General features: G+C 35.9%; 1 long non-coding RNA gene across 1 annotated transcript; it reads left to right on the top strand.

Moving 5' to 3' along the window:
* Positions 1–1312: 1312 nt before the first annotated feature.
* Positions 1313–14016, top strand: LOC148613633 (uncharacterized). The gene is made up of 2 exons (XR_015923146.1): positions 1313–1375; positions 13629–14016. It is a non-coding gene; the product is annotated as an uncharacterized LOC148613633 (long non-coding RNA).
* Positions 14017–18691: the final 4675 nt, after the last annotated feature.

The raw sequence follows: 18691 nt of genomic DNA, 5'->3' as shown, positions 1-18691 counted from the left end.
AGTGTATTTGGCATTCTACAGCACAGGTTCAGTTCACATTCATTTTGCGTTGGGACGGCAACAAATTTATCAGTTGAAGGTGTTTCGGATGATGAAAAAATGCGCCTTGGTCATTTGAGGTCCAATACATGCAAAGGTTATACAAGACATTAAATATCGTATCTTAGTTTAATTTTAATTATGTTCCCATGCTTTCCTGCAAACACGTTAGCTCATTGCTATATCAGGTTTGTAGGAAATGCTGTGAAAGAATGGATCGTGGGGTCATCTATTATCAAAGAGGCCTTTGTCTCAGCCAGGAGTTGTCCGGGAGGTGTAAACGTAGGATTAGGATGTTTAGATATCTCTTTGTGGTGGCACGGAAGAAGTGGTATAGTTTTAAGGCAGGTGAAAAAATAGCTTAGATTCATGAGGAACTTTTGAAGATCGACCTAATCTTCCATGTAGCAGGTAATGGTATAGGAAAAGTCAAAGTTGGATTTCTACGTAATGAGATTAAAATATAATTCGTTGGATTTTATGCGAGTTTTCAAACACCATGTTGCTATGGTCCCAAGAATTACCACGGTTAAAGTGGAAATATTCAGAAAATTGTGATGCAATAAATAAGAGTCATTACAGGATAAACAATTCTGTGGCAGCATTTGTTCTTCAATCTGGGGGTTTTATGCAAATGTAATATATACAGATATTAAACCAAACCTAAGTTTTATGAGAACGGATGATGTTCATTTCACACCTCTTGGGAATGATATTTTTTTGAACATTTTGCCAGGAGCTATTGAGTATTTCACATGAAGAAGAGACGGGGGTTTGAAATTTCCTTTGTAATTTCTTGTATTTTTCAATTATCTTGATTAAACACACATGTATTTAGAGCTGAATCTTGATGTTTTATTGATGATCCTAGCTGTTTATTGAAATTTGTACATATTTTGAGATGAGTTTCATTTACAGTTAATTATTAAAATGTTGGGCTCACTGCTTTGCACCCACGGTACATAGAATCAACAAATATCTGTGTATCCCACGGTGCATTGTTTAACCGTACATCTGTGCATATATCTATGTTGTGTGAATATTTATTATAGTATATATATATATATAGTATTTGTCGATTAAAGCTGTGGCCAAATATCGCCAAACCTATATCTGATTTTTAATTAGGTATGTCCCACTGAGATTATTAACTTAACAATTGTTAAAGACCTTTTACTTCATTACTTTGGTTGTATAATTTTCATGCATGTAATAAATATATCATTTAAGAACACCTTAACAAAATTTAACATTTTGATTGGTTGTTCGGCAGAAATAAATACAGTATGATAGACTGTACTCCTATAACTAAGAAAGGTAACAGAAAGAAACTAAAGTAAGTGTATTTTCCTTGTGCATGTGAACACTAACATGCACTAGTTTTGTCTAGTTTACAAATAAATGTGATGAAGTATACAAATATGGAAAACAGAATTAACACTTTTTTATGTTTTATCTATTTAATTGTTTTATTTATTTATTAATTTATTTATTTTGGTTTGTTGGTTTGTTTGTTTTTTTTCTTTTTTATCGAAAGCAGAACTTTATTTTTAAGCTCCTTTTAATTAGTACGTCACGTTTTTTCGATGTTGTATCAATCAGATTGATATGCATAGTTAAAGTCAACTAGCTCTCACTCGGCTTCTATAAAAAGATGCAAAATGATAAAGTAAGGTAATACATCTATATCGATTGTGTTTCTGAACACGTGTTGTCGCTGTGTAGAGGTAGGGATAAGGCGCCAAAACCATGAGTAAGCGTACTCTAAATAAATTGGGTTTGTTCCAATTTTGACGTCCATGGTTCTGTGCTGAATATAATCGAGTATTTGAAGTTCTATATTTTGGTTGTCAGTTTTCAAATTGTTCAGTTGTTACAAATAATTTATAAATGGTCATTTTCAACAAATAGCAGGGGAAAGTTATCTGCTTCTCCCGTTGCTATTTGCCTTGATAGTATGAAACATATTGATGAATAGAGCAGATGACTCACGATTTACATCGTGGTCACGAGGCAATGAAGCGTGATCAAGTGAAACAAGACTCCAAAAATCAAAATCAAAAGAATGCATCCAGGGATGAAATATGTACAGGTAAAACGGACACGCGCAACAAAGAACAAGAAACAACCAAAAAAAATAAAAAATACCGAGCAATAATGTAAACCAAGTTATTTGCATTTAAACCTCTCATGTTTTGATCTTTGCCACTGTATAAAAAATTATCATCATAAGCGTTTTTCGTACCTGCCTGACACGTGTAATTGGTGATTATTGTTTTAATTTGTTTTCTTCTTTTGTTTTGTTTTGAGAATTGCTGGTAAATTGTATATGTACTGTTTAGTTCTATACGGTTTTAACGTGGTTGAGCCTGTAATAATGTCAATGATTATTGGTGTAACTATTTATTAAGTCGCTAAAATGAAGTTTGCGACTTACTTTTTTGCTCCGTTTCTTCTGCGATATCACTGAAACCTAGGTGGCCAGGAACTTGAAAATTGGTGTGGTGGTAGAGTTTGGCGAGCTCTACAATATTATGCAAAAAAGTGAATCGATATTTCATCTGTTGCCATGGTAATGAACAAAATGAATTTTTTTTTGAATTTTTCTGATCTTTTTCCTTTATGTAGGAAAAAAGACTTGAGATATCTTTACCAAACTTAAAGGATATAAAACCATATAAGTGTGAAAAAGTTTCATATTTTTATTATTATAGATGGCTGCATGCCTTTCAAAATGACAGCCATCCAAAATAAGGTGCCCCCTCTGGGAAGCAGTGTTAATTTCATCCACATGATATGAAACCCAGTATGTAGGTTTAAAATTGTATACTGAATTCTGTGACCATTTGGGGAACAACATTAGGGGACTTATATGTGACTTGCTTGCAAGCCCAACTTAAAACTTGTTTTTAAGTCGCCGACCACGAAGTGGCGGTGACTTATTGCTTTTACTGTGTTTCTTATTATTATTATTAAGTCGCCGACCACGAAGTGGCGGAGACTTATTGCTTTTACTGTGTTTTTTTTATTATGTCGCCACCGACGAATGTCTGGGTGACATGTCATTATTGTACTGTTTCTTCTTTTTATTATTATTATTATTTTTTTTCTTCCAATGATTTTTGTCCAGAGTTTTTAGAGAGCATCACTGAATGAAGGGAATGAATTGAAACTTGATATGGAGGTAGATGGTATTGAGAAGGATTGCACCAAAACTTTTGGCGAAAAAATGGCTACCGTTTCCATGGAAACGTGAAAAGTTCATAATCTAGGACATTGGAATATCTCGGAAACCTAGGTGGCTAGAAATTTCAAATTTGGTATAGTGGTAGAACTCAATGTGTCTAATAACATTAAGCAAAAAAAGTGAATCGATATGTTACCAGTTGCTATGGCAACGAAAAAACTGAAAATTTCATGGATACCAACATCCACTTTTTTCTCACTACTATGACTTTTTTATTTAGTGGGCAATTTTAATGAAACTTTCTTGTATGCAGCGTCTGATTAATATCTCGGAACTCGTATAAAAATTTTTCGCCAATATCCCGCCATTTTCAAAATGGCTACCGAAGTTCATAATCTAGGACATTGCAATATCTCGGAAACCTAGGTGGCTAGAAACTTGAAATTTGGTATGCTGGTACATCGGAGTGAATCGATATGTTGTCTGTTGCCATGGCAACGAAAAAGTAAAAATTTCATGAATCTCAAATTCCATTTTTCACAAGGTCATAAGTTTTTTATTCATTGAACAAATTTAATTAAACTTAGTAATATAATGCATATCAGTCACAACTTGGAATTAAAGCAAATATTTTCCAAAATGGCTGGCTTAGGTCATAATCTAGGACATGAATAGCTACAAATCTGAAAATACGTCTGTCAAAGAATTTGAATAGGCATAACAATACAATATTAAAATTTGGAACTTAAACGGTTGCGGAGGAGGGGCGACATCCGCTATTGCTCGCAATGGCAATTCTAGTTATTATTAGTATTATTATTTTTCTTCCAATGATTTTTGTTCGGAGTTTTTAAGGAGCATCACCGAAGGGAATGGATTAAACTTTGGATGGAGGTAGATGGTATTGAGAAGAAGTGCACTAGGGGTCTGTTGTTCAACTTGTCATTAATCTAAATTAGTAATTAAAATACCTTAATCAATTGATTAAAATTAATTATGTAATTAACTTGTTGTTCACCTTGTCATTAAATTTAATGAATCATTAAAAATGCTGATCGTGTCATTAAATTAAATGCACCCACTGGACCTGAATTGAAACTTTAATCACATAATTCAAACACCATTTACACAGTTTGCGATAATGAATCAGAGTCAAATCATGTTTTTAGTAGGACCCGGTAAAGAGTTATCTCCCATTGACCTTGAAACAATGCAAACAAAGTTTGAAAAGTTAAAAGTTTTACTTTTTGTAAGTTAAAGTGAATGTAATCTCAATAACATGTACTTAGGTACCACAATATGAAATAAATACTCTTGTCATGAATGCAAGACTGAAAAAAGTGTAAGTTTTTACAAAACCATTCAGAAATGAGTCTTGGTACATTAATTTACTTTATGACTTATTTTTGTCACATAGAAATGTAATATTTAAGAAGGATATGCTACATTATCAATATTTGGTTATATTAAAGTAACAGGAAGTGCCAGAAGTTGATATTTAAAGTGCATTATGGGATGCACTTGTATTTTAATCATGCAATTAAAATTTAATACAATAATTAACAAATGCAATGATTAAATTAAGTTGAACAACAAAATTTAATCATTTGATTTACTAATCACTCAATTAAGTTTTAATGACTCGTTAAAATTAATTACTCTATAATTTTAATGACAAGTTGAACAACAGACCCCAGAACAGTTGGCGATAAAAATGGCTAACGTTTCAATGGAAACGCGAAAAGTTCATAATCTAAGACATTGCAGTATCTCGGAAACCTAGGTGGCTACACACTATCACATCACCATACATCTGAGTTTGATGAACTACGTGTAGCTTTGCGACAGTTCGAGAGTAACCAACAAAAGAGAGACTTATCAGATACCAAGAAGTCACAAATCAACAAAGCTGTAACCCAACCAGGAAGTGACAGTTATGAAGAAATCAAGGGTATGATACAGCAGATCAACACAATACTAGATACCAATGATAAAAGGTGGGAGCAAGCACCATGGAACCAGCAACAATCAAGACAGCCATCACAATGGCAACCACATAGACAGTCATCATCATGGCAGCCACATAGGAATACACCACCATGGCAGCAGCTAAGGCAGTCACCATGGCAACAGCAACCACATTACAGACAAGAACAGAGAGATAGAGGAAGAAATAGAGGTAGATGACAAAGTAGTAATAGAGGTAGAGATAACCAAGAAAAGGACTACCAGTGCTGGAGATGCGGTCAGATGGTACATTTGAAGATAGGATGCAAGGTTAGGATGGACCAGAGTAAACAGAATTTAAACTCCAAGAAGTCTATGCAGGGGGAACATTCATAGACTTACATGACAGCAACGTTCCCAAAGTCAGCCAGGTCAAGACACCACTCGGACTCTTTGGTCATCCAACTGAAGTAAACATACAGATTAAAAGAATGATAATATCAGCACTTTTGGATACCGGCTCAACAGTTTCCACCATTAGCCAGTCATTTTTCAACAACCATTTACAGACACCTTTAAAGAAGATTGAAACCTTGCTAGATATTAAATGTGCAGATGGACAACAGCTGTCATACATTGGATATACAGAAACATACATACATATACCAGGTCAACATCCGGAATTTCAATGTATACTCCTTATAACTACAGATAGCAGATACAACAAACAAGTACCGCTGTTGATAGGAACCAATACACTTTCAACCATCATTGAAGAACTTAAGGTAAGTATTGGAGACAGATTTCTTCAGGACAGCGACTTAACCACTCCATGGTACCTCACACTCAGATGCATCACACTCAGAGAGAAACAACTTAAAAAGAACATCAACCGACTTGGAGTAATTAGAAATGGACAAATCAAACCTGTAACCATACCACCAAACTCCTACATCAGAGTCACTGGATTTGTAGACAAAGAAATACCGTATCAGGATTCATTAGTCATGCTACAGTCATCACCATTAGCCAGAGATTCTGATGATTTAGATGTCGAACCAACACTTATTGGATACCAACACCAAAGGAATGGACCATTAGATGTTAGAATTTCCAACGTTACCACCAGAACCATTAGCATGCCACCAAGAGCAATCATTGCCGAGATACAACCAGTTACCATTGAGTCACCACAAACAGTAACATCAGATGAAGAAGTCGGAGCAATAATGGACAAGATGGAATTTACTCAGAGTGATCTTATCAACGAACTGTTTGAGGAAGGACTTGCACTTATCCGTTCCTACATAGATATTTTCTCCAAGAGTGATGACGACGTGGGACACACTGGGATAGTTCAACACCGGATTGATTTATAAGACGAGAAGCCCTTTAAGCAGAGATACCGGCATATTCCACCCTCAGCATATGATGAAGTCCGAGCACATCTGAGCCAACCTTTAGATGCAGGGATTATTAGACCATCACACAGTCCTTTTGCGTCCAACGTTGTACTGGTAAGGAAGAAAGACTCAAGCCTACGGCTGTGTGTGGATTACAGGACTTTAAACAACGTCACCAAAAAAGATAGCTATGCACTCCCTAGAATCGACGACCTTTTGGATTGCCTATCAGGAGCAACTTATTTTTCTACAATAGGCATGAAGTCAGGATACCATCAGATCGAGATTTATGAGCCCCACAAGCAGAGAAAAGCATTCACAGTCGGTCCATTAGGTTTTTATGAGTACAACAGAATGCCGTTTGGTCTTACCAACAGCCCGGCCACTTAATAGAGAATGATGGAAGACTGTCTAGGGAATTACCATCTACGTATATGTTGTGTCTTCATAGATGACATTGTTGTGTTTGGGAAGATATATGAAGAGCATCTGCAGAACCTGAAGCTGGTATTGAAGAGGATCAGACAAGTCAACTTGAAACTAGCTCCAAAGAAGTGTTTCTTCTTCAAGAGACGAGTCAGGTTTGTGGGTCACATAGTGTCAGAGTATTGGAGAGAGATCGACCCAGAAAAGACGGACAAAGTTACCACCTGGCCAACACCATCATCGCCAGAGAAGTCAGACGTTTTATAGGTTTTGTAGGCTACTATCGTCGATACATAAAGAGCTTTAGCCAGATTACCAGACCACTCACAGATTTGATGCCAGTACCAACAGGCAAGAAAGGAACCAAAAGAAAGCCCAAGAAACAGATAGAATGGAAATGGGAACAAGATCAGGAAAGAGCCTTCGCCACCCTAAAACAGCTTCTTACGTCAGCACCTGTTTTAGAATATGCGGATTCCAGACTTCCTTTCAAGTTGCACACAGACGCCTCAAGAGTTGGATTAGGAGCAGTCATTTACCAGGAACAAGAAGGTGAGAAGCGTGTGATATGCTATGCAAGCAGAGGCCTTACTAAAGCAGAGAAGAATTATCCGCCGCATAAACTGGAATTTTTGGCACTGAAGTGGGCAATCACCGACAAATTTAAGGACTACCTGTTCGGTCAGACCACAACAGGGAGATCGGATATTGAAGAGACAGTTCAACCATTTGAAGATTATTGAAGGTATCCTATACAGAGTAGTAAGCAGTTATGATGAGATGAAGAAACAACTTGTATTGCCATCACAGCTAGTAACCACCTTTTTGCAGTCATTTCATAGTGATATTGGGCACCAAGGAAAGGACAGAACTCTCTCACTTCTTAGAGACCAGTTCTATTTGCCCGGAATGGCGAAAGACGTTGAGGAATGGATAGCACACTGTGGAAGATGTTTAAGGAGGAAAGCCATCCCCAACCATAGAGCACCACACGTCAGCATACAGACCAGCGCACCCCTTGAGATTGTTTGTGTAGACTACCTGACCATGGAACCATCAAAGGGAGGACAACAGTATGTTCTTGTTATAACGGACCATTTCACCAGATTTGCGCAGGCCATACCAACAAAGAACATGACGGCCAGAACAACTGCTGAAGCTCTGTACAACCACTACATCGTTCACTACGGACTTCCAGAAAGAAGACTCCACTCAGAACAAGGGGCACAGTTCGAATCCAAGCTGATAAAAGAGCTATGTAACCTGACAGGGATGGTAAAATCCCGCACCACCAGTTACCATCCACAAGTGAATGGAAAATGCGAGAGGTTTAACCGGACATTAATGAGTATGCTGGGAACCCTGGAAGAAAAACAGAAAATAAACTGGAAGACTTATGTTGGACCATTAGTTTACTGTTACAACAGCACCAGACATGAATCTACAGGCTACTCACCGTACTTTTTGATGTTTGGCAGGAACCCACGATTGCCAGTTGACGTAGCGTTTGGTCTTAGGAAGGAGGCAAAGAATCAGGATTACATCAAACACATGAAGGAAAGACTGGAATATGCATACAAGGCTGCAGCAGCGACATCAGAGAAAGCTCAACAGAAACAGAAAGGATGCTACGACACTAAAGTTCGGGGAGCAACCATACAGAAAGGAGACATAGTGCTGGTACGAGTCAACGCATTTGATGGACGCCACAAGCTTTTCGATAAATGGGAACAGGATTCGTATTGTGTACTGGAGCAGCCAAACCCAGACATTCCAGTGTACACAGCGCAGAAGGAACATGGAGGTGGAAAGTAACGTAACCTGCACAGAAACCATCGTTTGCCTGTAGGATACATTACAGACACACCGAAGGAGGACAAACCAATTCCGAAGCCAAGGAATAGAAAGTAAACCGTACCACTTGTCGCAACACCTGATAGACCGGTACCAAGTCCAGACTACAGACAGAACGAATCTTCTGATGAGGAGTCAATGGAGTTGGTGGTACTGCATCCAGATGCTGATGATGACCGTGACTCAGCCGCTACAGAACCATCATCACAGCCAGGACAGCAGACCGAATTAGATATAACAGAGATTTCTGAATCTGATGGGGACGCCCTTTCTCAGGCTGACGAATCTAGATCAGTTTTTGAGACAGATTCAGAAACTGAACAGAGAAGCGCTTTGAGTAGTAGGAGTGACGCAGCACAGCAGGAAGAACCGTCTGATGATAGCTCTTTGTTATCCTCGCATACTGTTAGACGGTCTACCAGAGAGGGGAAACCACCAGCATGGATGAGGTCAGGTAAGTATGACCTATCGCGTTCTGTGTGTTCAGTTACAGACAAGGATTGGTACCAGAAGATCCAGTGCATAACATCATTAGCAGATACCAACATGTTTCACGATTTACAGGACGAAGCAGCAACGACCATTCTGGACATCATTAAAACTACCAGTGGCAAATGACGGGACGTCATTTCTGATCCGGGGGGAGTATGTGATAGTGTGAAAATATTCAGAATTTGTGTTAAAATTTATATTTGAATACTTATTTGTAATTTGAATTAATTTTATTATATTAACTTTAGTTTGAAATAAAATCATTAATATATTCATATGAAACTTTTGTCTTTATTTAACATAGATTAATTACGGATTGTAATTGATTATGAATTAAATATTTGTGTATTTTACATAGACGGACTTTGACAGTTGACAGTGTTCGTCTTGATTATCATTCACTCTTACTATTTCTATATGGTCAGTTTTTTACGCTTGATTTAGCCGCACACTCTTTACTATTTCATTGGTCATATCTCTTTTGGCGATTTATCTCTTTTGAAGTCCAGGTAGTTCATGTTCAAGCCGAACACACGTATCTGATTTCTTCTGTTGCTTTAATTTGCAGTTTGATATTCTCTTATTCATGTTGGAGGAGTTCTACGGTTAATTCAGGTCAGTTTATTACTTTATCTTTTCATTTTCGGTCATTCTTCTACTCGGTTGTATTATTGATTTACATCGTTTCACGCACGGGTAACTTTCCATTTTAACATGTTATCGTAGTCAGAATGTGCATTGGGCGAATGGTGTGTGAATTATGTAAACTTGTTAAAGTAATTGTAATTTTCTAACAGGCATAATATTTAAGGTTAGAGTTCTTGATTTATGCCTGAATTAAATAACTTGATTTTAAATAAACGTAATGAATGACGAGCGACTGAGCGGAATGAGTCCGAGAGTAAATGAGTAAACTTTTAAATTTGATAAAATACTTTTGAGTTACATTTTTTTATTAAATTTGTCTAAGGCAGATATGAATTTCAGTGTATACAAATCTGTGCAAAGTAACTATAATTTAATATTTGTTGTACAAGTATTATGACAGATTTGGTAACCTAGCTTATGATGTAATGTAATGTACTTCATACGAGGTATGGTAAATCGTTCAGTTTGTTTTACATTTGCTTAGTATTTTGCTTTGATTTGATTTTGATCTGAAATATCAGATAATATTTAAGTATTCAATTTATTAATTTTATGAATCTGTGACGCAATTACAGTTCAAGTAGTAATTTTTGAATGACAAACGTTTTTTAAATCTATTAGAATGACTTATTCCATGTTTAGAAAATCAGAAACTTATACATATAGTTTTTTGTTACTAATTGTGATATTTCGTTAGAGGGTTTATTTTTTGTTGCTTCAAAATAAACTATCCAGAACCCTACAATATTGTGTCGACTATTTAATGCCTAACATAGTGCGATAACAGTGATACAGTATAGAGAGCCTAATAAAAGAAAGCCAAAAGAAGTGAATCGATATGTTGTCTGTTGCCATGGCAACGAAGAGCTGAAAATTTCATGAATATCAAAATCCATTTTTTTCACATGGTCATAAGTGTTTTATTCATTGAAGAAATTTAATGAAACTTAGTAATATAATGCGTATCAGTCAGACCTCGGAATTAAAGGAAATATTCTGACGAAAAGTTTCAAAATGGCTGCCTTAGGTCACAATCTAGGACATAGCATTATCTCAACAACATGAATAGATACAAATTTGAAAATAAGTCTGTCAAAAGAATTGAATAGGTATAACAATACAATTATAAAATTGGGAACTTAAACGGTTGCCGAGGGCGACATTCGCTATTGCTCGCAATGGCAATTCTAGTTATTATTATTATTTTAATACTCCTGTCATAAAAATTGTTGAACGTGTCCGCCTTTTTTCTCAAAAGTGGCTGGTCAGATTGAGATGAAACTTTTCAAGATATTAGAACTACTCTTCGAAGGATGCAGAACCTCAAAAAAAATTTTCGGCTGCCGCCATTTTTTTTTCAAAATGGCGGCCGGACTAAAGGTACTAATTTTTTTACATCGGAAATTGTAGCATCATATATCTCGAAAACTGCTGATCAGAATTTGACGAAACTTGGTGTATATATTAATCTCAATAGTCCAAACAAAATCATGAAAAAAACTCGCGTGCATCTCGGCGGCCATTTTCAAAATGGCCGCCACCGCAATGAAAAACTTTAAGTTATTCCATTTCGACGAAATTTGATATCAAGGTTCTTTACGCTGCCTCGATTAATAATAAGCAGTTCATCTGACGATATGTTTTTCAAAACACAGATAAGGAAACGGAAGGCGAATTCTACGCGCTTTGTGGAAACGTAAATTTTAATTATTATATTTTTTTCTATACGTAAAGATGTCCTGGCGATTTTTCCGAGACGGTTTATTCGATTCATACCAAACTTGGCTTAAATATCAAACATGCTGAGGGGATGTGCAAGTTACTTCCGGAATTTCAAAACGGCTGCCGTTTAAAATACAAAATGAGCATTAATTGTATGAAAATAACTCAGAACACTGTCCTGAACTTACTGAAATTTAGTCGAAAAAAATATTTTAACAAACCGCAATTTTTTTACAAAATGGCCGCCAAAATTGGCAAAATTTCAAAATTGTTCGATTTCCATGAAATTTGATATATAGGGTAAACACGACATTCTCAATTCAATGGCGGTTTCAGATTTTGTTAGACAGTCGCCATTTTTTTCAAAATGGCCGCCTAATTCGACAAAATGTTAACATTGTTTGATTTCAATGAAAATTGATTTCTGAGATACACATTGCAATCCTAATTCAATGGCGACTTCAAAATTTCACTGAACCCAACTATCTGCCGGTTTTGACGACATTTACAAACACAGTATCACTTGTTAAGTAGCACTCCGGCTAAGAATTATGCAAAATATGATTCAAGGGTAAAAAAACCTGCATATTTTTATTTTTGATATTTTGTTTGAATTGCCATAGTAATCAGAAATTAACGTTCAGTTTTTCATATAACCCGTGTTCTTAGGATATAAAAATTATATAGAATGCAATGTAGATTTCAAAAGTGAGGGAGATAACTATATGAATGACACCCCAATACAATAGAATCTACTGGAGTAAGGGAGTACAAGCCCAATGTACCATTTCCTGGTAAACCAAAGGTGCGAAAATGGCTTGAAAAGAGGGCTTGAAAATAATTCAGCTTATTGTACAGTGAAGAACTGAACACTGAATTTGTGCAAATAAAACATGACACTGCTTCGAAGTTATAAATGCTTAAACTCGGCATTGGAAGGGCATTTTAAAAGGACTTTTGTTGACCAAAACTTTACGACAAACGCGATGACTTTTTATTCCGTATTGTCAACTTTCTTTTCATCTATAGCAACATCCTATCAGCCCCTGCGTATGGAGTTTTCATATCACAACTCATACGTTTTGTCAGAGCTTTCCGTAACTACACAAACTTTAAATTCTGCATCGCGCTTCCATTCTTACATCCAGGCTTCTGGAACAGGGTTATGATGCTACAAGATTGAAGTCATCATTACAGACGTTTTAATGTCATCATGAACTCGTAGATCGTTACGGTATATCCATTTGCACTATGAAAACTGATTTGTTCAACGTGTCATAGTTTTTTTCTCCTTCGTCTATCCAGGACTTGACTTTTTATGAGCAACACGATGGGTGTTTCTAGGAAAGTATAGGAAGCTCGCCCTACCAGTGTACCATGCTCCGAGTTTTAGTGCGAGTTGCTTGTTTACTTTTGTTACTTTGCATGTATTATTTTTGTTGCTCTATGTTCTTTGTTGTGTTTGTCTGGTTTTTCGTCCCTAGATTACATTATTTTGATTTCCGCTGGAATCTTGGTTTCCTTGATTACGCATTAGACATATGCTACATCACAGTATCACGCTGCGCCTTCGTAAACTTTTTTTCTTCCAATCTACCTTGCACGTGTTTGTTTGTTTGTTTTTTTTTTCCTTTGTTTATTTGTTTTGTTTTATTATTATTATTTCTTCTTCGTTTCGTATTCATTTTGCTGATTAAATGGTCTCCAGTGACTGAAATCAAAAGCATTTTTTTTTAATTTGCAGTAGTTCAATATGGATTCAGTCACTTGTCACTGGACATGAATTTTATTTGATGATTTGGGTATGCGTATTGTTTAGTTCTATATGGCTTGACTGTAGTTAAAATGTTACTAAATCAATGATAATTGATAACTATTTGTTAATATTGTTTTTGTTTTGTACTTTGTAGTTACCCGTGTAATCAAACAGAATTAGCTTTCAAAGCCAATATACAAGTTTTGACGGCTGAACCAAGCAGGAGATTATTACGATAATGTCTGAACAAGATTTTGGTTTAAAAGAACTCGGAAAGGGGGGTGCAAGCCCAGATGTACCACTTCCTGAAAAACCGAAGCTGCGAAAAATGGCTAGAAGAGACGGCTTGAAAATAATTTCAAGCTTAATGTACAGTGAATATGAAGACCTGAACACTGAATTTGTGCAAATAAAACATGCCACCGATCCGAAGTAGTGGCAGAACAATTTAAAAGGCACTTTAAATTTGTGGGAAAAAATTGATATTATGTTGGCAATGAACAACCCTTTCAAACTAAAATAAAACTTTTTGGTGTTTTCCATCCATGATGTTTTCATTTTCGCCGCTGAGTTTTTCAAACAATTTCTTTAAACAAAACTGCTGTATCAAAAACGTGTTATACCAAATATATCAAATATGGTCCTTCCGGTCACGTCGTTACGGCCCAGACAGCATGCCTCCGTTAGGCCAACGTTGGCTGATGGTTGATTCGTTTGTTTTTAGTTGGCGTTGGCAATACTATGTTGGCCCAACGTTGGCCCAATGTAGCAGTGAGTGGTTTGGGAAAATATTTCCTCTTGATTTGTTTTTACCAAAATCGTTTATACATGTCAAGCCAATGGTTAAACATGCCGTTTTGATATGTCGTAAAAAGGTTTTACGTTGGCCCAACGTTGGTTCTACGTTGGCCCTACTATTCAGAATAACTTTTGCATTTAATGTTTTTCTTTTTAGAAGCTGTTTGTACTTGAGAGTATTGTTAAATTTCAATTTTTAAATCAAAACCATGCTTACATAATTTGTTTTTTTTCTACATTAGTCCAACCCATAGCCAACGGTGAGCCAACATTGAACTAACGTCAAAACAACTTTGGTGATACACATGTTAAAACAGACTTCATATTATTTTTGATCTCAAGTAAAGTGAAACAAGAAATCAAATCCAGACATATTGAAGAAAAATTGTGTTGCATCTAAACTGCGATACTGCGTTGAAACACCCAAAAAATTAAATGATATATATTTTTACTTTAAAAAAAGCTCTGTTAGCTTTGTCAAAAATACTGTTATGTGTATGTTTAATATTTATGTAACGAGTGTTTATCATTTAGTACTTAATAATAACTTATTATGAATAACCAAATCTAACTTATGATAACAATAATGTACGTGATTATCTCCCCCTTATTTTGTTACTGAAATCTTAATACGCCTTTTTCAAAACATAAGTTGTCTTTCATTTTGAACAAACGTATACATATTTTCAATGTAAATTCTACCTAAACACAAAACAGTGACAAGCATTATCATATTTCTATCAAATGCAAATGATTTGCAAATTTTCAATATCTATTATACCAATGCCTGTAATATCTGCTAATTTGATAATAGATTTTTTTGTTTTAAACGTTTTCAACTGCAATCAACTTGTCATTGGTTCGTTTTAACTTTCAAGAATATATATGATAAACTGAGGGGAATTTGAGTGCTATCTTTGATATATAGTACATAGCATCAGCACTCTGCAACGTAACAATTAAACAAATTATAAAATTTAATTCTAATATATCTCAATGAATACCATGCTCAGACCGCTTGGTTGGGTAAACGTTGGGCTTATGTTGGGCCAACATTGGGTATTCGTTTCGTATTCGTTGGGTCAATGTTGGCATTACGTTGGGCCAACGTTGGCTCTCTTTGCACTTACAACGTTGGGCCAAAATTGGGTACCCCACGTTGGCCCAACATAAATGACTCCCGTTGAACCAACGTTGGCCCAAAGGAGGCATGCTGTCTGGGGGGGATTTAACCATCATCGAAAACGAATCTCTGCGTAATATCTTTTCTAAAGGTCCCAAGTACCGTGAACCACGCTCCATAAATTGGAATTATAACTTTAAAGTTCTCATGGATGCCGTGGAGGACTACGCAAGAAAATGGATAAAACGAGAATAGAAGACATTGTCAGAATGGTTGAAGGCCGTGAGGTCTTTAATTTTGAAACGAATGAAAGTTTTAAGTAGGTCAGTGAATACCAATGCTACATCAGTTTTCAAAGACCCCTATGTAGCAAAAACATTGTCTATAATACATGACAAATATGTTGTCGTACCAGCAGAAAAAGCCCAAAACAACATTATTTTGTCTGCAAAACGTTTTACATCCAATGTTCATTATCAGAGGTAGACGTCGAAAATAATAACAGTGATAAGACCTATGCTGCTACCACCTCTCCAAAGAAGAGATTGTGGAAAACAATAAATCTGTGCTATCCTATTTTGGTATCTCTATCAAGGACGATGATTGTGATTTACCGTCTATGTACTGGATTCTTAGACTCCACAAGAATCCACTTCAACACTGTATACTTCAATTCCCCATACTCAGTTAAAATCCCGACTCAAAAACATTATACATCGTTGTTTTTGTTTCAAAAATATAGTACCTCTAGTTACATTATATAGTTCTGGTAGAGATTCCTCATACTTTGTGAAAAATAATTCCAAATCATCTTCCAAATATACAGAAGAAGATGTTTACAAAATGCTGAAATTTTCAATCGACAACATATTTTTCCAGTGTGGCGGACGCGTTTTTCAACATACGGTCGGCATTCCAATGGGAACAAATTGTGCTCCTCTACTTGCTGACTTATTTCTTCGCTCTTATGAGGCTGACTTTATAGCTGATTTGATCCGAAAGAAAGAATATCGATTGGCCAGATCCTTTAATCTCAGTTTCCGTTATATAGAAGATGTGTTATCTTTAAACAATCCTAATTTCGGGGATTTGATACATCGCATCTACCCAAAAGAACTTGAGATAAAAGATACTAGAGACACTGTGAAGTCAGCCTCATATCTTGACCTACACTTACAAATCGATGGTAAAGGAAAACTATTGACCAAACTTTACGACAAACGTGATGATTTTTCATTCAGAATTGTCAACTTTCCTTTCATCTGTGGCAACATCCCTTCGGCTCCTGCATATGGACTGTTCATATCACAACTCATACGTTATGCCAGAGCTTGCCGAAACTACGCAGACTTTTTGTATCGCGCTAGAACTCTAACAAATAGGCTTCTGGAACAGGGTTTTGTTGCTACAAGATTGAAGTCATCACTACAGAAATTTTATGATCGTCATCATGAACTCGTGGATCGTTATGGTGTATCCATCAGCACCATGAAAACTGATTTATTCAACGGGTCATAGTTTTCCTTTCCTCGTTTGTCTACCCCGGACTTGACTTTTTATGAGCAACTCGGCGGGTGTTTCTAGAAAAGCAGAGGACGCTTACCCTACCGGTGCACCTGGTCCAGGCTCCCAGTTTTTAGTGGAGTCCGAGTTGCTCATTTACTTTTATTACTTTGTATGTGTAGTTTTAGTTGCTTTGTATTCTTTGTTGTGTATGTCTGTTTTCCATGTCTGGTCTTTGTCCCTGGATTACATTCTTTTGATTACCGCTATAACCTTGGTTCCCTTGATTACTCTTTGATTACCGCTATTACCCTGGTTCCCTTGATTACTCTTTGAAAATATGTTACTCGTGTTATCATAGAACTTTATGTGGTCCTGATTTTTTAAGGGTTAAGTGTCGTTATTGGTTTTAATTTTCACAGGAAACAAAAAAGAAAAAAAAACACAAAAAAGAAAACAAATAATAACAAACCATAAAAAGCAAAACAAAAAGAAAAAACATAAATATGTGTCGATAGCAATTGAAAAGCAGAACTGATGTATGCATTATAACTCTCCTGTGTTCACATATTTACATATTGTTGGATAAGAAATCAAGTGTCGGTCTCTGTAAGAATTAGGCAGTGGGTGAGACATGGTATGAAAAAACTCATCATTGTAAAAGTCTAATTTGACTATTTGCACCATCAGAATCGGAACATTTCAACGGCAAATAACTCTGTCAAAAACTTTCTATTTCTTGGTAAACTTTATCCCACTGATTGTTTTTGTTCCAATGTGATTGATTTATCATATGTATGTCAAATATCATAAAGTTTATTTTGAATCGACAATGGATGGCTGTGAAAATGATTTTAAAATTGTCTTTTCGAATAGAGAAATCATATCAGAAGATAAAATGTTGCTCTCAGTCGCCCTAGGAATTTTTTTTTCTTCATATCAACAGCATGCATATGTATTAAGAGGCTCTCCATTTAAATAACAGGCAGATCCTTTAATATGGGTGAAACATGGTAAACTTTATCCCACTGATTGTTTTTGTTCCAATGTGATTGATTTATCATATGTATGTCAAATATCATAAAGTTTATTTTGAATCGACAGTGGATGGCTGTGAAAATGATTTTAAAATTCCCAAACAAAGGAACCGAATTTTGCTCAAATTAAGGATTTATCTCCCTTTCTCCAACGAATTTCAATGCTTTCCACATACTTTATTTTTTCTTTAATCGTTGCAATTAATCAAAAAACCAATATTCAACATGATAACATTTGGAATCAAAATCTGTAATGTGCAACCAACTGTCTGGTATTTGCATGGACACGCTCTCAAAAGTCAAAAAATTAATTGTATTGCATATGCATGTAATAACAAGTCTTCTAACCTCAGAATGTTATAAATAAGCCTTTACGTCTTTGTGTTTAGCAGGAAGGGGATTACAAACAAACAAATATCTTGTGTTTTTTAACAAACGGTCGGCATTCCAATGGAACAAATTGTGCGCCTCTACTTGCTAACCTATTCCTTTACTCTTGTGAGGCTGATTTTATAGTTGATCTGATCCAAAAGTGGGAACATCATTTAGCCAGATCATTTAATCTATGTTTCCGCTATATAGATAAAAGTATCATCGTTAAACAATTCTAGTTTCGGGTATTTGATACATCGCATCTTCCCCTTTAACTAAAAAGGATACTACTGACACTATTAAGTCAGCCATATATCTTGACCTACACTTAGAGATCGATGGTAAAGAAAACTTATTGACCATACTATACGACAAATGCGATGA

This window comes from Perna viridis, chromosome 6 (assembly GCF_037379345.1).
Source record: "Perna viridis isolate PV_CMFRI_1.1 ecotype Kerala chromosome 6, ASM3737934v1, whole genome shotgun sequence".
In the NCBI taxonomy this organism is placed as follows: Eukaryota; Metazoa; Mollusca; class Bivalvia; order Mytilida; family Mytilidae; genus Perna; species Perna viridis.
This window is presented reverse-complemented; position numbering and strand designations above follow the sequence as displayed.